General features: G+C 39.9%; 1 protein-coding gene across 4 annotated transcripts in view; it reads left to right on the forward strand.

Annotated features, from left to right (window-relative positions):
* AIG1 (androgen induced 1) overlaps positions 1 to 21,179 on the forward strand; it is a 469,777-nt gene that overhangs the window by 178,058 nt on the left and 270,540 nt on the right. The gene's annotated exons all lie outside the window — the stretch shown is intronic.

The following is a 21,179-nucleotide window of genomic DNA, read 5'->3' on the forward strand; positions in this document are numbered from 1 at the left end:
AACACACAAAGAATTAAATGTTACCATGTTTTTATTGAACACACATGTAAACATTCACAGTGCAGGTGGAAAAAGTATATGAACCCTTGGATTTAATAACTGGTTAAACCTCCTTTGGCAGCAATAACTTCAACCAAACGTTTTCTGTAGTTGCAGATCAGACGTGCAGAACAGTCAGGAGTAATTATTGACCATTCCTCTTTACAGAACTGTTTCAGTTCAGCAATATTTCTGGGATGTTTGGTGTGAATCGCTTTCTTGAGGTCATGCCACAGCATCTCAATCGGGTTGAAGTCAGGACTCTGACTGGGCCACTCCAGAAGGCATATTTTCTTCTGTTTAAGCCATTCTGTTGTTGATTTACTTCTATGCTTTGGGTCGTTGTCCTGTTGCAACATTCATCTTCTGTTGAGCTTCAGCTGGTGGACAGATGGCCTTAAGTTATCCTGCAAAATGTGTTGATAAACTTGGCAATTCATTTTTCCTTTGATGATGGCAATCCGTCCAGGCCCTGATGCAGCAAAGCAGCCCCAAACCATGATGCCCCCACCACCAAACTTCACAGTTGAGATGAGGTTTTGATGTTGGTGTGCTGTGCCTCTTTTTCTTCACACATAGTGTTGATTGTTTCTTCCAAACAACTCAACTTTGGTTTCATCTGTCCGCAGAATATTTTGCCAGTACTGCTGTGGAACATCCAGGTGCTCTTGTGCAAACTGTAAACATGCAGCAATGTTTTTTTTGGACAGCAGTGGCTTCCTCTGTGGTATCCTCCCGTGAAATCCATTCTTGTTTAGTGGTTTACATATCATAAATTCGCTAACAGGGATGTTGGCATATGCCAGAGACTTTTTTCAGTCTTTAGCTGACACTCTATGATTCTTCTTCACCTCATTGAGCAGTCTGTGCTGTGCTCTTGTAGTCATCTTTAAACTCCTAGGGAGAGTAGCAGGAGTGCTGGACGTTCTCCATTTATAGACAATTTGTCTTACTGTGGACTGATGAACAGCAAGGCTTTTGGAGATACTTTTATAACCCTTTCCAGCTTCATGCAAGTCAACAATTCTTAATCATAGGTCTTCTGAGAGCTCTTTTGTGCGAAGCATCATTCACATCAGGTAATGCTTCTTGTGAAATGCAAACCCAGAACTGGTGTGTGTTTTTTACAGGGCAGGGCAGCTGTAACCAACACCTCCAATCTCATCTCATTGATTGGACTCCAGCTGGCTGACACCTCACTCCAATTAGCTCTTGGGGATCTCATTAGTTTAGAGGTTCACATACTTTTTCCACCTGCACTGTGAATGTTTACATGGTGTGTTCAATAAAAACATGGTAACATGTAATTCTTTGTGTGTTATTAGTTTAAGCAGACTGTGATTGTCTATTGTTGTGACTTAGATGAAGATCAGATCACATTTTATGACCAATTTGTACAGAATGTCATTCCAAAAGGGTTCAGGTACTTTTTATTGCAACTGTATTTCATGTATGCTAATGTTTTGTATTTCTTTCATCATTCCCTAATTACCAAGATTGGAATATGCTGTGAATGTCCTCTCTATTCTCAAGCATGCTTTAAGGTTTTAATGCTCCTTTTTTGGCCTACATGCATATTTGCCTTCACTAACCTCCCAGCATGCTATCCTGGGCCCATACACACCCTGCCTAGTTACTTAACAATGTATCTTAGCAGCTCCATTGTAGTGCTTCACACTAAACACCCCCTAAAATGTGTACAAAAGTTAATGTTGTCCTTAAATTCAGGCAGAGTGCCAGAGGCTTTTTGTGGGGTCCCAAAGTCATTTATAACTCCCCACCTAAAATTTTTCCAATGGGCCATCAGAGGGGGTAAGGAATCTGATAAGTGGACCTTATATTTTTGTCTTTAAATACTCCTTAAAATAAATGTTATACTGATGTTGGCCAAAAATGTTTGTGTCTAATCTACTTGCAATGTTATGTGCAAAAGTCCTTTTTTTTTCTTTTTTGACTCCACAGTTTCCTTCAGTGCCACAGGAATGGCAGACTGTGACCTCCCAGTTTGCTGAGCGTTGGGACTTTCCTAACTGCGGAGGGGCAATCAATGGGAAACATATCCATATCATCCCACCACTCCACTCAGGGTCATACTTTTTTAAGTATAAGGGGTTTAATAGTATTGTGTTGATGGCGGTAGTGTCGGCGACATATACATTTTTATATGTGGACGTGGGGAAATGTGGCCATTGGATGGTGGAGTCTTTGCCCAGACCAAGTTCTACAGACTTCTCCAGAGTGATGCCTTGGGATTGCCACCTGTGGAAGAGAACGTGGAAGGACTCCCATTTGTTTGTCGCAGATGACGCATTTGGTTTGGGTGATCACCTGATGAGGCCATTTCCCCAGAGGACCCTCACCCCGGAGAAGAGGGTTTTTAATTACTGGCTGGCCAGAGCCTGAAGAGTCATGGAGAATGCCTTTGTGATAATGGCCAGCCAGTTCCGTCTAATTCTTATGACAATAAATATGGCGGAGTACAAATTGAACCACATTGTTCTAGCATACTGCATACTTCACAACTTTTTAAAGATAAATGCTGCTAATTATGTTGCCCCAGTTGAGACCAGACTTCCTGAAACTACCTTGACAGCCCTGGAAGCTGGCCATCCTGGTTTGCCCCCCCCCCCCCCAAACCGCTTGTGAAGTGCAGCAAAAATATGTGTATTATTTTATGGGTGGGGGCCATTGCTATGCCAGAAAATTTGTAAATAACTGTAGTGACAACTAACCCCCATTGTCACTGTAAACACCAACTTTATACAAAAACTGGTATTGAGCATTGAAAGAAGAAGCCACACATTGTTGAGTATAAAACCTTTTTACTCTGTGCACATGCGTGTTAGAAAACCTATTTTGGTAAAAAAAAAAACACCATATTGTATTTGTAAAGTTTAACCTTGAAATTGTTTTTTAAGTACATAAACAGGCATGTTTCAAAACATAACATACACAATTCAGGAACTTACAAAGTCCAATATTGAAAAACTGAAGGCAATATCACACATTATAGTGTCAACAATGCCTTTATCAGATGGGGTGATGGGGTGATGTCACGCCTGTAAAAGCCAAATTTTGAACATGCCCACAAATTGGGAGTCAAACTGGGGATTTCCCTCCTGGTCCCATGCCTAATTTTAACATGGGCTATCTCCCATTATGGGGGATCAATGGACGTGTTTTGGGGGTGCAACCACTTCCTAAAAACTACTAGAGTTGTGAGGAATGGGTTACACCCACAAAACACGTACATTGAAATCCACTGATGGCAGATAGCACATTTTGACACACTGTGTGCATTTAAAAATTTGGCTTTTAAATGTGAGAAAAATGTTACAAAAACAAAAAAAAGTGGCATTTTGTGGTTGTTTAGATTCTTCCTAATACATCAACCATGTTCTTCAGTTTTTGTTCAGCCTCCTTTGTTTTTTACTTTATGATGTCTAAATCCCGACTACACCACATTATGTCCTGGATTAGTCTTTGTGCACTGTCACTGGTGAATGGTGAATGTTCTTTCACAATCTGCACATCACCTAACAGAAAAAATACACACCATGTATTATAAATATGCAGGCATACCTCTATTATCTGAATCTGTGGTGTCTGACACTGACCTGTTGTGGTATAAATTTCAACCACTTCTTCCACCCCTCCTACCTCCAAATCCTGAGGCTGTGGTGTCCTCTTTTCCCCTTCTTTTGGAGGTGGGGGGTTCCTGTTGTCCTCCGACGTCTTGATTGGACACAGCTGATCACATGGTAAAATCGGAAATGTGGTGTGTCCGAGTGACACACCTCACCACCCATCGCTGCGCTGTGCTCCCCTGGAAGGCGCTTAAGAGTGGCATGTTCTGAAGGACATCATATGACGTCCAGTCAGAACATGAAAGTCCTTGCCCAGCCTCATTTTGCTATAGGCTGGGCAGAATGTGGTTAACGATTGCATTCATTTTTATACATTTTATACAATTTTACCTTTGCCTGATTGACAGACATGCCTGCTAATTGAGGCCTGCAGCACAGCGCGTAATACCCCCCCCCCCCGGTGCTTCCATCTTTGCCCAGTCTTCCTTCCGGATTTTGGAACTTCGGCAGCTTGAATGGCTGGGCTTCAGTGTTGTCACTCCCGTGTACATCGCTGCAGCACACAGAGCAGGCCATAAATGTGGTCTGAGCTGTGCATGTGTAGCTCAAATCACATTACCCGCTGACAGGCAAGGGGGACATTTATGACAAAAGAGACCACTGGGGTCTCTTCTATAATCAAAACCCTGCATGTCAGTGGATTTAAAAAACAAAGAGTTTACTACCACTTTAATTGTAGAGATGGGGGTGGCTAGGGAGGTGTCTATTATATACCAGAAACATGGAAAGGAGAGTGAGTTGAGGCTATTATGGACTTTTATGGTACTGTAACAAAGGCTTAACATACACAAAATAGGTATAATAATTAGATTTTATTCAAACAATATATTAAAACATACAAACATCTAAAACATGGGTCCTCTAAACTACGGCCCTCCAGTTGTTCAGGAACTACAATTCCCATCATGCCGAGTCATGTCTGTGAATGTCAGAGTTTTACAATGCCTCATGGGACGTGTAGTATCAAAACAGCTGGAGGGCCGTAGTTTAAAGATCCTTGATCTAAAAGATAGACACAGTGGACTGTATCCTAAACATTCTGCTCTATAAAATCACAGATGGGATGGCCTTTGGAAGATAACCATTGTCAACTTTAGCATATACCATCTGTGTGTTGGGCGCTCAACATGTTTCGTGGAGAGACCAGGTCCTGGGTCTAAGTGTTTCTAAGTTTAAAAAAAAGTGTTGGATGTGAATTGTTTTTAAAAGTATTGCTTAAATTGTCTGATTTTCAGTGATAAAAATGTGAAATAATATAACAGCAAGTGGACTACAGTAATTTTTCAAATCACTGTGGATTTATTCTTTTACTAAATAGGTAAAGAGAGCAAACCAGTTTCATTGTTATAATTTTATGAACTCTGCTTATCTACATCTACACATTCCGTTAATTCAGTTAATTACACAATCATTTACTTAAAATGTACTTTTGTTTTTGCGTAAGATGTATGAAAACCAGTTTTAAAATTAGGAAACAGAATGTATTTTTCCTCATTAGCTAATTCCTTGATCCATCATTTCATCTATAGCCATAAGGATTTCAAATAAAAGTATTTCCATGGCAACAAGTTCTTTGCATTTATAATAGACATACAGATATGCTCACAGTTCATAAATATAACTCTTCAAGGATGCTGTCGGAAATATTTGCCAAGTTTTTGCTTATGAATCTAAGATAAATACATTGTTAAAATAATTAACTGAGTTCCCTGGCAGCAAGCTAAGCATGTGCTTTTCTATGACACTTCCAGCAAATAAAAAAAAAAAAAGATAATATCGGATGTCTATAAAAAGTTTTTCAGAAAAAGACAACAGGTCTGTTCAGGTAATGGCTGCAGCATGTTTGTAGATCTTGTGTAAATAAGAACACCGTGGTTGATTTACTTAAAGCACTAGAGCATGTTCACTTTGCAAAGTGAAGTTTGACTTATATTTTGGCTTATAGTCTGTACAAATAATCAGAAAACCATACGAAAAATATCGCTCATCATGACCGTTTATCTGATATTATCTGATGGGAGAAGCATGAACATTTTTCTCCTATGGTACCAGGTTGTTCGATTTTTGTTTTAATTAGTACAGTACTCATCCAAAAATATAATACCAATACAATATAATAACATGACATCACTTCCAAATATTGTTCTGTCGTACGAGAATTTGTTTTGTAACGTTAGTAACCTCTTACTTTTTAATATTATAATGCAAAAAAAAATCAGACGATTATGTGTCAAATAATCTCATTGTGTGTACCAGGCATTAGTGAATGAGGTGGAGTTGTGTTGACTTCAATTATCCAATTATATGCAGGAAAAAAACCTGTTCATTTTATCTTCCTTGCACATTCTTGGACATTCTTTGCAAAATGAATTTTTACTTATAGAGTATGTAAATCCAACATTTCATATTCCTGATATGTGCCTGCTTTACCATGTACTCGTATGAAAAACTATCCTGTTCTCTTTGTATTGCTTCCTTCGTGGGAAATTCCTGGTGTTCCTGCCAGTCCCTCTACTTTCCTATTAGAAACTGACCACACTAGTCATGAGAGCACATCATGGTCAGTTCTCTAGCTATGCTGAGGACTCGGCCTGCTTTCCTCCAATGACCAGACTTGTCCTGACATGCTCCCCCACACAGCCTTTCACTGGGAAGATCAGTTGCTGTTTATACTCCTCTAGCTCTTATGCAGCTGAAAACAGAGGATATGTGATCACTTACAAAAAAAATACACAAATGTTTTCCTTTAATTTCTATGTTAAACTTAAAGTGGGGTGCCCCTAAAAAAAAAAAAAAAAAATTTAAGTCAGCAGCTACAAATACTGCAGCTGCTGACTTTTAATAATCGGACACTTACCTGTCCCAGGGTCCAGCGATGCGGGTGAATGAAGCCCCCCCTCGTTCCCCACTCCGCTCATGGCGCCGTCATTCGTACTGTGGGCACCCAGCTGTGGCTTCACAGCCAGGCCCCCACTGCGCATGCGCAAGCAGCGCAGGGCGCCGTGATACGCCGCACAGTCACCTGGGACACGTGACAGGTCGCAAATGACTGTGCGGCACAAGGGGAAGTTATGTCACCAGCCCGGGCAAGGAAGAAGGCAGACTACGGGGGACCCCCTAGCAAAAGGTATTTAGAGGTGAGTAAAAATGTTTCTAATTATTTATTTTTTTAAAGAATTTTAAACAATTTTTTATTTTTTGTTGGCAACACCACTTTAATGGGTTGTTTTACAAAGTGATCATTTACAATCACTTTAAAAACTTGCCTGCTTGGTACTTTTTTTCCCTTCCTGCTCGGGCCAATTTTCAGCTTACAGTGCTGTCGCACGTTGAATGACAATTGGGCAGTCATGCAGCACTGTATCCATATGAAATTTTTATCATTTTTTTCACACAAATAGAGCTTTCTTTTGGTGGTATTAAATCACCACTGGGTTTTTTTTTTTTTTGCTAAACAAACAAAAAAAAATACCAAAAAAAAAAATTAAAGGTTTACTTAGTTTCTGTTAGAAAATGTTGCAAACAGCTCCTCTCCTTCACTGATATGCACCGATGAGGCTACACTGGGCACTGATAGGCAATACTCATGGGCACCGATGAGGTGGCATTGAGGGGCACTGATGAGGTGGCTTGGTGGGCACAGAAAGGCTGTACTGTTGGGCACTGGTGAAGCAGCACTGGTAAATACTGATGAGGGATCGCCGATCAGGCTGCACTGATGTACGGCACCAATAGGTGGCACTGATGGGCACCAATAGGCAGCCCTGATACGTGGCACTGATAGGCACTGTTGAGGCTGCTCTGATCATCAGTGTCCTTTTTTTTACACTAACCTGTTACCAGATTTCTCCTCTCCTTACACTGTGACAGCGTGAGGAAATGAATTCTGATAACCAGTAAGTGTGTTTATATTGTGATCAGCTGTGATTGGAGCTTCTGTGATTGGCTTTTTACCCCGGTCTGTGATCAGCTGTGTCTGAAGGACAACCAAGCTGTAGCCATTATTTGGCTATGGCAAGGTGCGGCCCCCGTTCTGGGTGGACGTCATAAGACGTCACTCCAGAACAGCCGCGCCCGCAGCCACGCCCTGCTTCTAGGACACAGCGCAACCCCGATATCTGTAAAGAGCCGATGATGCTGCTCTTTAACCATGTAATTGGCTGTGTCCAATCACGGAAGTGCTGTTAATCGGCTCTCATCGCCTCACACTGACAGAGAGTGTGACGAAGAGAGTCGGTCAGTGGCATCTCCCCCCAAGACAGGTAATCAGGGCACTGATCATCAGTGCCCTGATTACAGTAAAGCGCCAGCAGTGCCCAATCATTGCCACCAATCAGTGCCCACCAGAGCCACCAATCAGTGCCCATTAGTGATGCCAGTCAGTACTGCCTTTCAGTGCCTGCTCATCAGTGCTGCCCATCAATGTCCATCAGTGCCGCCTATCTGTGTTGCTCATCGGTGTCACTTTACAGACATACTATAGACACCACCTAGGCACGATATTTAAAGGAATATTTATTTTTTATTGTTTCACTTTAAGCGTTATTAAAATCACTGCTCCCGAAAAAAGGGCCATTTTAAAAACTTTTTTTGCATTGATACATGTCCCCTGGGGCATGACCCAGGCCCCCAAACACTTTTTAGGGGAAAAACTTGCATACAAGCCTTTAAAACTAGCACTTTTGAATTTTCACGTTTGTGTCCCATAGACTTTAATGGTGTTCGCGTGTTCACACAAACTTTTTTACATGTTCGGATGTTCTGGTGCAAACCGGACCAGGGGGGGGGGGGTTCGGCTCATCCCTTTTTGACAGGTGTACAGGTGTGGGTGACTGGCTCTGAATCTCTGAATACACACTGTCTGTTCTGGGCCATTCACCTGCACCCACACGCCTGTCAAATTGGAACCTGTGGCTGTGCTTGTACAGCTGTCGCATCCCTATGACATAACATAGCCTGCCTACACACAGCTCCAACCACAAAACACCGATTTACACTGTACAGGCCACAGCACCCATGTCAATTAGCCCCAAGATCTCATTTACCCTCAGAACCTTATTTATTTATTTTATTTTATTTTTCAGAAATTTTTATTGAAAATTATAGAGCATACAACAACCTAAAGAAGGCATACATAGTACATTGTATATGCATGTCCTCAGTAGTGCTATAACTTTAATACATAAGAAAATGCCTACGGTTGTGATTTATTAACAAACATCAAATAATTCAACCATGGTAAAGCACATAACCTTATTTATTAACTCAATACAGTTTTATCCTTCAGATTTAACACATTTAAATTTTTTAAGTTATATTGTGTTTGTGTCCACTAATGATTTTAGTGTATTTGTAGCGAAATTTTTTTTTGATATTTTGGGGAGGGGCCCTTGTTATATAGGCTGTATGGGGCCCTGTGATTTCTAACAGTAGCCCTTCTGCTTCTCAATCACAAGTGTAAACAAGCACTAAAGCCTTATGCCACATACACACGACTGGACTTTTCGACGGATTTGGTCCGGCGGACAATCCGACGGATTTTGCAGCTGAGGTCCGCCGGACTTTCAAACTAACTGACTTGGCCACACACGATCACTCTAAATGTCTGATGGATTTGAACGTGATGACGTAGAATAAGGAAGTTCATAGCCAATAGCCAATAGCTGCCCTAGCGTCGGTTTTAGTCCATCGGACTAGCATACAGACGACTGGATTTTTCTACCGGACTCGAGTCCATCGGAAAGATTTGAAACAAAAAGTCCACTGGATCCCACTCAGGATTGAATTGTCTGACTGATTCCAGTCCACCGGACCAAGTCCGTCAAAGTCCGGTCGTGTGTACACGGCTTTAGAGAAAGCTGCTTGAAGCTTGCTGAAAGCTTCTGAATGCGGATCGCTCTTCAGAGAGCAAAGCAGGTGTAAAGAGCGCTTACACTGTAAGTTGTAACAAAACTCATATTAGTCATTAGTAGAGGCAAATTATTGTTCTAAAGGTGGATCAGAAGACTGGATCAGAAGACAACGGAAGAGTAAAAGTAATACTTTTTTGCTACAAGTTGCTTCTGCAGAAATGTAGTTAATTCCATCAAAGGGTTACTTCAGCCCTGGTTTAACAGTATCTAAATATGATTCTGTGTTCTTACCCTATGTATCATTACAGATTTATTTACGTAACTGATGATTCCACTGTTAGGTATTTTGATATATGATATATTGTACAATAGCAATGTACCTTTCGGCAGTGCACGTCAAAAGTTTGCAGATGAAGGGTCCCGAGTTCTTCTAGAATTAGGTTTACATGTAAGGCATTTGGTTGTACAGCCTTAGGCAGAAATCAATGACGTCAAGCTATTGTAAAGCCTTTGCATATTTTTTCCCCACCCATGACACATGAATAAAGCTTGAACATAGAAAAAACATTTTGTTTAGTACTACTGTATCTAAAATGACCTAAGGAAAAGCTACAATTTTAAAAAATTTAAACAATTGCAATCCTTTCTTGAGAGTGATTTACTTTTTTATTCCCATATCTCCAGGTGCTAAAAGCTATGTGGAGAATTCATTCTCAACACGCAATAGTGGATATGTTAAAGGAGAAGTATAACTAAAACTAGTTTGACTGTACTTCTCATATGGATCACAGGAGTGCACTCCTGTGACCTGTTTTCAGCAGAGAGTGGGCTGAAGTCTGCTCTATGCTGACGTCCCAGAAGTCAGACCTGGCACAGCGTCATCCCAACGATAAAGTCAGGATCCGCCAGGGTCCTGGACTGACACCTGGCTCAGCCTCTCAGCAAGCCCCTGAGAGACTGAGCCAGCCACCCCCATACTTCTCTTTTGGATCCAAGAATAAAATCAGCTCCCATAATTCAATGCAGAATTGCAGTGCTTTGCCATGGTATGACAGCATGCCACACACCGCTTATTTTTCAGTGCAGTCATTACAAGGAAAGTACTGTAGACAAGGTGTCTATCAGTTATATTAGGTGATTTTGAAAGTTGCTTGGTTTCAATAAAAATTGTGTATTTTAATTAAATGCCAGTCCTTTGCTAATATGAGAAAATGGTCAAAGTTAATTTTATGGTTGGCATTCATTCCATCACAGAATGATATTGCTTTAAAAAGTGTAAACTTTTGAAGGGAAGAAAAAAATACCTTAAGCATTATAATTGATGTAAACCCAATCACTAAAGTTTATATAATCTTTAACATATAAATGCAAATTCAAAAGTAATTTCCAGGTTTTTGTTTTAATCTATAACTTTCATTAGCATAATAATTGGTAATCCTGCCAGGAAGGTCCTTGGTGAGGCACTTTCTGTTATGGGGTGACAACATTTTGTCCCTGTCTCTTTTTACTCTACTTTGTTGTCACCTTGTCATGCTCCAAGGCCGGCCATTTCCTGCAAACACAGGTTGCAGGAAAAAGACATTGGGGTTAATTTACTAAAACTATAGAGTGAAAAATCTGATGCAGCTCTGCATAGAAACCAGTCAGTGTCCAGATATTATTGCCAAAGCTTAATTGAACAAACTTAATTTAAAAGCTGATTGGCTACCATGCACAGCTTCACCAGATATTGCACTCTCCGGTTTTAGTAAATCCACCCTATTGTGGTTTCCCCGATGGGGGTGGAGGAGGGGGGAAGAACAGACTGATTATTGCTAGCGGCTTTAACAGCTGCTAGCAAGAATTGCATGTAAAATCCGTCCGTCAAAATTGGTCGATCAACTTGGGTACTTTCAGTCTGCCCATACATGATAAAAAAAAGTGGCAATACAGCACTGTCTAGTATATCCCTCTAATAAGTGAAATTTAGAGTGAAAAAGTAAATAAAGAATTAGCTGCAACTTAATGTGAGATACACACAATAAAAACGTAAATTAAGAGGGGCGCATGCGAGGCACAATGCGGAGCGGACGTGCTTAATCGGAGCTCCGTCTGCCTCGGAATCCCAAGCTCCATTCCCAGGGCTATTCAAGCTCGTTATCACCCGAAAACCACAAGCACCCCTGAGGGATAGATCGGTGCATGCCGTCTGGCAGAAAGGCTCGCGGACACCGCTCCCAACACTCTTTCACCAACTTTCTTCTCCAAGCAAAGAAAGGCATTGCAGGCATGCCTCAAAGTGCCCGGAGGCCTCAATCAGCCCTTCGCCAGAGAACTCCTCTACAAAAGGCGAATGTGAGTACAACTCTCCTCTCTCTAAAGCTGACCTTGACGCTAGCCTATCCTCCATATATAACAAACTGGCAGACAAAATACAGCTAGAACTGAATAAATCCACAAATCTGCTATCGCAAGAAATAGTTACTATAGGAAGCAGAACTGATATTCTGGAGACCAAACATGACGAGCTTTCTTTGGCTTATAATGATTTAAGGAAAGACTATGAAGCTCTGGCTGATAACTTTTCATACATGCAAGCCCAAATTGAGACTTTGGACAATCGCAATCGCAGACACAATATCAGATTGCGAGGGATCCCTGAATCTATTACAGATCTTGTCCCTGCAGTTACCAAATTCTTTCAAAAGCTTGTTCCAAAGAAACCCCCCTCTGCTTTTACCTGCGACAGAATACACAGAGCCCTGCGACCCAAACCCACTCCAGATAAACCTCCCCGTGATGTAATATTATGCATGAAAGATTTCCTCACCAAGGAGGATATCATGCGTGCTTCAAGAAACACTCCTAACATTGAGTTTGACGGTCACAGGATCCAGATATACCCTGATGTCTCCCCTGCCACGCTTGAAAAGAGACACAGGTTGAAAGAAGTAACCACCGCCCTACAAACAGCAAGAATAAAATACAGATGGGGATTTCCATTTAAACTCTCTCTTAAACGTACTGTATAATGGCTCGACCTACACAGTATTTAATATTATTGAAGGTAAAGACCTGCTGGTCAGACTGGGCCTGCTGAATCCAGATCCACCACCCAGACTTCCCTCCATCCCCAGATCATCCCCAATTTGGTCCACACCAGCTTCCAGGAGAAATCAACGTGAAAAGAGGCACCCTCCGCTTATGCCCTACTTTTGCTGCAATTATTGCTGATTTGTAATATGTCTTGTTGGGACAACAATACAGAGGAATATTTACATTGAGATGAAGAAGAGAAGATATAAAGACATGAACAGAAGAAAAAGCACTTATATTTAAATAAACCTTTTTTTTTTCTCTCGTTGTTTCATGACCCCCAGGTTTTGCACTAAAATTCTGCAAAACCTTTTTAATAAGGTATATGTTATTGACAAATATCGTTGAAAATGCTTTGAGGATTTTGTTCTCAATATTCTACAATTTATTGGTACACAGTGATTTTTCTTTACATTGTATTGCTTTTGTTCTCAATGATAATCTTATTAGATACACATTGTCTCTTATCAGATACAGACCTTATATAGCCTCACCCCTCCCTTTATCATCTGTCTTTAATTCAGCTGATATTCTAATCCAAATTAAGTGATGGGTATAAAAATTTTCTCACGTAATGCTCAAGGATTCAACTCCTCCAATAAAAGGAAAAAAGCCTTTAGACACTATAAAAGATTAGGTGCTGATATCCTATTACTTCAAGAGACCCACTTCTCAAACTCCAACCATCCCCAATTCTTTGACAAAACTTATAACCAATATTACTATACTACATTCCCCAGTAAGGCAAGGGGTGTGGCTATATTTATACGCAACTCAATCATTTTTGATATACAGGAAATATATAAAGATTTGGGCAGCCGCTTTATAATTATCAAAGGTCTGGTCAATAGTAAACCCTTAACTATCGCCTCAATAAATGCACCAAAGGAATCACAATATACTTTTTTTCCCAAATTTTTTGAAATCTTAGACCGTTATAACTCTAAAATTCTAGGTGGAGATTTTAACTTAGCTGCTCATCCAGCATTAGATAGGAGTAGAGTCACTCCCTCCTCAAAAGCTTTCACTAAAACCATTCTGTATTCCCTTAATAAATTTCAACTAGTCGACTCGTAGAGAGCTCATAATGTGGGAATTAAAGCTTATACACACTACTCTTTTCCGCACAATTGCCATGCTCGCTTGGACTACATTTTCAGTACTCCTATATTACTAGCTAGCTCATCCAAAGCCTCAATTCTCACATGCCCATGGTCAGATCACTAAATCACTACGTTTGAAACGTCCCACATAGGTCTTACCCCCACTCCCTTTAGTTGGCGTTTGAATGACTCTCTACTTACTAACCCTAGTGTCTCACTTCAAATCTCCTCCCACATAAAAGAATACTTTACACATAACTCTCTACCTGAAACCTCCCCTGCCACACTCTGGTCTGCACACAAGGCAGTTATGAGAGGTCATTTAATCAGCATTGCCTCTAGCAAAAACAAATCCAGATTAGCAGACATCAAACACCTTACCAAAGATTTAGACTATCTTTATAACAAACTTAACCAATCCCCAACACAAGATCTCAATAACCTAATCCACATCAAACACCAAGAACTAAATTCAATCCTTTCATCTGGTGTAGAAAAGCCACTTAGGTTTTCAAAATCCAAATGTATTCTTCATAGTAACTCCCCTTCAACCATGTTTGCTAGGAAACTTAATCAAAACCATAATCCAACCCATGTCTATAAGCTTAGAAATCATAGAGGTAATATAGTTACCCACCCACAAGAGATTCTTGTCATTTTTTCAGATTTCTACAAAAACCTCCTATCTGGCCCTCAAACTCACCCATCTAATTCCTCACTTAATTGGCTTGATACTCTACAACTCCCCTCTCTATCTAATCAACAAATAGCCACACTTAATGAAACAATTACAGCCCTGGAGATCACAAACATAATCAAAACTCTAAAACCTTCCACTGCCCCAGGCTCAGACGGCTTCACCACCTCCTACTATAAAAAATTTGGGTCAATTCTAGCCCCAAATCTAACTAAATTATTCAATCATATACTTCAGGGCAACCATTTTCCGGATGACATGCTATTGGCTAATCTTTCCCTTATCCCCAAACCCCACAAGGACCATACTCTACCGCAAAACTATCGGCCTATTTATGTCCTCAATAATGATCTTAAAATATTTGGTAGAATCTTGGCAGACAGATTGGCGCCAGTGGTATCCCCCTTAATCTACTCCGACCAAACAGGATTTATACCAGGTAGGCAAATTATTGATAATATAAGACTGGTATCTAACATTGTTCAGGATGTCAATCTTCACTCTAGACAAGTTTGCCTATTGAGCCTAGATATACACAAGGCATTTGACAGCGTAAATTGGACATATCTAAACTACCTCCTTCCTAAATTTGGCCTTTCAGATAAATTTATACATGGCTTTAATGCCTTATATCATTCTCCCCAAACAAGAATAAAAATCCCAGGTAACAACTCTAATTTTTTTCCCCTTAGTAGTGGCACCAGACAAGGTTGCCCTCTCTCTCCACTCCTATTTGCCTTGGCAATTGAACCCCTAGCCCATTTTATTAGGAACAATATAAATATTAAAGGTTACGAAAAAAATCACAGAGAATTTAAACTAAGTTTGTATGCTCATGATACTCTCTTATTTTTAACAGAACCCCTCCTATCACTACCTAATATGTTGGATGTTCTCCAAAAATTACACTCACTTTCTGGTTTGAAAATTAATCTAAATAAATGTTCAGCCCTTTCTATCAATATTCCTTCCATCACAAAGGCTATTCTACAAGAAAAATTCCCCTTCATTTGGTGTCCCATATCCTTTACATAATTTGGGGTACATATTACTGCCTCTCCTAACACATTCTACAAACAAAACTACCCCCCTCTTTTCTCACACATTAGCTCTTTATTAAAATTATGGTCTACATTTCACATCTCATTTATGGGCAAATTGTGTGCCGTTAAGATGACTCTATTACCGAAACTTATTTTCATGTTCAGAGCTCTCCCGGTCAACGTCTCTAAATCAAGATTGGATTCTCTTCAAAGAGAGATCAATACATTCATATGGTCAGAAAAAAAAAACAGATTTAGTTACGCACTAATGCATAGACCACAGTCAAGAGGCGGTTTGGGGCTACCTAACATATGGCAGTATTTTTTAGCGGCCAGATTTTCTCAGCTCGCTCAATGGTCTGTGCAAATTGACAATATTCCATAGTTATCGTTCGAACACTCTTCGATCTTCCCATTTTTCCTCCCGGGCCTCCTTTGGACTGACTTAAATTTATAACGTAAATTAATTAAACGCAATATTATAGTTGCACATTCTATACAACTCTGGTCTAAACATAAAGTTAATTTCAAATTAGCTTCAAATCCCCCACCCCTGGTCGCATTCTTGGGCGATCCCAGACTCCCACAGGTTTATAGTGATTACAACGGTTTCTTATTATGGACCAATAACAAATTGACTTCCCTCAGATCTCTCACCAAAAATCTGAAAATCCCTTTGTTCGATTACTTTCAAGAACAATATGGTTTCCCGCCTTCCGAACTACTTGGCTATAATCAAATTAAGAGATTCTATGAAGATCATTATTCCCTCTCGCTATGACCCCCTTATACAATTTTTGAACAAATTAGTATTAATTCCCCACGTAATAAAGGCATCATCTCATTGTTGTATAGTCTTAAATGGTATCTCCACTCCAGAGAAATTGGGACCTATGCTTCAATAGGAATCTGACCTTGACTGCATCTTTTCAACCCAAAGTTGGGATGTTATGTCTGACAATCTCCGCAAGAGTAATCGTGCTATGTCAATTAGAGAAACTCCTATAAAACTTCTAACCTGGTGGTATCTCACCCCCCAAAAACTAAATAATTTCTACCCCACAGTCTCCCTCAACTGCTTTAGGGGCTGTTCCGAACCTGGAACACTGTTGCACATTTTTTGGGGGTGTAAACTCCTCAAGCCAACTTGGCAAACTGCGAATAATATTATTAATAAAATTTTAGGTCAAACAATTGAGATAACACCTTCTATATTCCTCCGTTTTGCTTCCATTCCAAATACTCCAAAATCTTGTATCAGACTTATTCACTCTTTATTCAGTGCCATTCTTTGGATGATTGCTTTTAATTGGAAATCTAAAGACCTTATTTGGTCTCAAGTTCTTTCCAGAATGGAAACCATCAAACTCACTGAAAGAATTTATCATACCCTTCAAGATAATATGCATATTTTTGATAAAAAATGGTCACACTGGGACCCCTCCTAATTTTCCTGACCTTTTTATATCGCTTTTCTCACTCCACTTTTGATTGGAAATACAGCTTTGAATGCATCTTTTGACCTTACCATTTATAATCTGTAATACTTTGTATGACTACATTTTTTGTAACGAAGTGACCATTGTGTACCAATTTTGTCTATCAAGATTTTAATAAAACTTTTGTAAACAAAAAAAATGTAAATTAAAAGAAAAGCTGCACTGCAAATTGCTACAAAAAGTATGAATGGTTAATCCATATAATATATATGATATATATAATAAAAAGACACTTCAGCAAAACAAAGTGAATTAACCTCCCTGGCAGTACGATTATTTCGGATTTTAGGTGCTAAAAGCGGTACCATTATTTTGCATGAAAATTTGGCGTTTTATATTGTAGTCCTGTAATTCTTAGGAATAACTCTTAAATCTGTCCAAACCAGAGTCTAGCAGACATCCTGGGTATAATAAAGTTTGAAAAATGAAATCATAAATTATAATATAATAAATAATTATAAATAATTGTACCAAATAATAATATAACAATAATAAAAATTATTCAATAATGTAATCAAATCAAAAACACTGAAATTTGCTCAGTTGCAGAATTGTCACTGTCATTACTTTTCAGTATTTGATGACGGATCTCCCCACAAATCACTATCCCTCAATTCTACGAGTGATTCCAATTTATTATCGCTGTTTTCTAGCTGGTCTAAAATCATCTTTGATGTAAAGGGACAGTTTGGGTTGCTATGGACAATCTCCAGTTTCCAGGCATAAAGAATATAATATAAAACTGCATGCAGGGCACTGGGCAGACCACTAGGGACAAAGGGGATGTGAAATATTTACATACAGCAATGTAATCTGTAAGATTACATTATACTGTATGTATACTCTGTGTTTCACTTTTTGAATTTGGCGCCGATCTCCGTCCCCGTGTGTCGCAACGCTGGCAGGGAACGGAGATCGGCGATGTGATAGATCGAGCGAGACACGGCTCGCTCGTACAGCGGGGAGACGGCGCTGGATCCGAGGGAGAAGGTAAGTAAACCTCCTCCTGGATCCAACGATGCGGTCCCGAGTCTGGCTCGGGGTTACCGCTTTTGGTATAAAAATTCCACCCCGAGCCAGACTCGGGAAGACCATCAGGGGGGTTAAAACAATATTAAGCTGTGTGAAAATATAAACGAAAAATTAATAGATGCATCTAATGTCCAAAATATCGGTGTAACCATATACATGCACCAAAATTTAGAATTAGAAATTGAATGGTCCACACTATAAGTCAAATGATGGTTCTTCAAACCTCCAAGGTCCTATCACACATGACACCCATGAAGATGTGCCAGAGTACAGCAAAAAAGATCCTCCACCAATAAAAGTACTGCCGCTTACCAGCTGGTTAGATCTCTTGTTTAAGGAGATCTAATGTGCCTGTGGCTTATCCCCCAGCCAGGATCTCTGTATCAGGGTGACAAAACATTTCCCAATGCTCCGCTCAAAGTGACAGTATATTTTCTCCAACGTTCACAACTTAAATGTTAAAAGCTAATTTCCCATATATAGAAAAGCTTGGTTTGTAGTCTGTGTCCTGCCCTTCTGCTCTCTCTTTCCTCCTCCTGCCAGGACTTTATGGACTCTTGCTAGGTAGATCACCCCACCACAGACAGTCAACATAGAGCTGGATCACTCCTTCACCTTAGGACACAGCTCAGGTCTACGGGATGCTGGGATTCTTATAAAATTGGAGGACAGTCCCTCAGATTCTTCTGTTCCTTCAGGCTCCTGGGCTGGGCTCACTCTCTCTGCTCCACACTGCTTCTTCCACTTTCTTCCTTTGAGTCAGTGGTCATCAACCCTGTCCTCAGGACCCACTGATTAGAATGGTTGCTGGACCACTGGTTAGAATCTTGAATGGTTCCTGCTGTACCGGCCGAGATTTAAACCATCTATGGTCGGCTTAAGACTGTGAGCAGCCATTGTGAGGCTTATTGCGCAGGTATCTTTCACTGTTGTCACTGACAGGAAGCTTTCCCTGAGACAAGATGCAGCTGTTGCTGAAGCATATGCATGTAGACAGGTAGTAGCGGTAGAAACAAAAAATGAATGACAATTTTGAAAAAAAAACAATATATTTTACTTTTTGTAATAATACATATCCAAAGAAAAAATTAAAAAAAATGAATTTCTTTATCAGTTTAGCCAATATGTATTCTTTTACATATTTTTGGTAAAAAAAATCCCAATAAGCGTATATTGATTGGTTTGCGCAAAAGTTATAGCGTCTACAAAATAGGGGATTGATTTAGGGACTTTTAATTTTTTTTTATTGTTTTTACTGGTAATGGTGGCAACCTGTGATTTTTAACAGGACTGTGTCATAGTGGCAGACAAATCCTACCCTAAGTGACACTTTTTAGGGACCAGTGATACCAACACAGTGATCTGTGCTAAAAGAAAATGCACGGATCCCTGTATAAATGACACTGACAGGGAAGGGGTTAACTACAGGGGTGATCAAGGGGTTAAATGTGTTCCCTGGGAGGGGTTTCTCATTGTGGGGGGGGGTGGATTCACTGTAAGAAAAGAGAGATTGTGATGCACCTTAGCTAAAACACTATCTCTCTCTTTTCCTCCCTGACAGAGCAGTGGTGTGCTTTTTTTACATCGGCACACCACTGCTCCATGTCTAAATGATCAGTGGGTCACGGCAGCCACCGAAACCGCTGATTGGCTCCTGCTGTGTCCAATCACAGCTGGAGCTGTGTGCATACACCCCCTAAACCGCATGCACGGAATCACATACAGGTACGCCCTGATGCAGTAAATGTATGTGGGGCAGTCCAGAAGCAGTTAAACACGAAAATAGGAATAAAAACATGCAACAAGAAACGTGTGAATGTTTTGTGTGCCAGAAACCCAGTCATTTAAAAGCAGATTGCAGAATCTGGAAAGATAGAATGCAAAAAAAAAAAAAAACTAAACTAAAAAAGATCAAAAGTGTGAAGGAAGAAACAGATTTTGCTTCATTTTTTTAAATCTTGCACCACATCTTTGCAGGCGTGGCCTGTATTCAGGAGCTACGAGTCACATCACAAATAATAGAAATTGACCCTGACCAGAGTAAAACAGAAAAAAATCATCAGAGCTATTATGTAAATAATGAAATCAGAAGGAATAGGAGATGGTTTTATTTGCTGTCCTATTTTCCAGAGTGTTGCCAGAAAAATACCTTTGAAAAATGTCCCTTCTCTTGAAACAAATCTTTTGTCAGCAAAGAAGCTTACAAAACAAGGCAATGTAGTGACCTTCCAAGATGGCATCACAAAAGGGGATATCTTACTTGCAAAGGCTAAAATTACACATGAACTGTATAAGCTGAACTGCAATAAGGTGATTATGACTGCCAAGGAGTAAAAACATTCAAACTGCATTCACACATGGCACAGACGACTTGGGCACAGTCCTCACATAATAAAGAAATTGAATAAAATGACTGTGCAAATGGAATAAAAATGAGTCCACGTGATCAAACAAAAAAAAAATGCACCAGCTGTATAAAAGGAAAAATGTCAAGAAAAGCCTTTCCAAAGCATAGTAACAGCAAAAAAATGTACTCCAGCAAAGAGGTATCTTCTCACCTTTATAGATGTATACAGGTAATAACACACAGGCGATTCTCAGAAAGCATGGTATAATATGTCAAACTACTGTAACATACAACCCAGAACAAAATGAGGTTGCACAAAGAATGAACCGTACTGTATGCCAGAGTGGAAGAACCATGCCATGCACATTCCAAAATAAAAACGTACAAAATAGAATACTTGCGCAAAGGAAGGTGTACTTGTTGGGTACAGTGAATCTCAAAAGGATTTACAATTCTGCACCAAGACAAAAACAAGGTAACCATCAGTAGAAGTGTGATTGCTGATGAAACTGCAGTGTGTTCAAAATGTCACGCACTAACACAAACCCTTTAAACTGAGTGAAATTCCACATCAGTGTCACATGAAGATATGCAACAATGTGATACAACAATATAAATGAATGCAGACAATCCAAATGCTGTAAAGGAAGAAACCAGGCCACAAGAGGCTTCAATCAGGAAATCCACCAGGAGAAATTAGGACATTCTAGCCAAAGTCTGTCCTATGTAGCTCACATAGCATTAAAACGGGAGCCCGATTCATAGGATGAGATGCAAATCTTCCAACTCATGAGAAATAAAAGTGGATCAGAGCTGCTAATGAAGATTGCAGATGTTTTGACAAA

The sequence above is a fragment of the Lithobates pipiens genome, unplaced genomic scaffold (genome assembly GCF_037356315.1).
Source record: "Lithobates pipiens isolate NorthernLeopardFrog02 unplaced genomic scaffold, aLitPip1_a1.2 Scaffold_18, whole genome shotgun sequence".
NCBI lineage: Eukaryota > Metazoa > Chordata > Amphibia > Anura > Ranidae > Lithobates > Lithobates pipiens.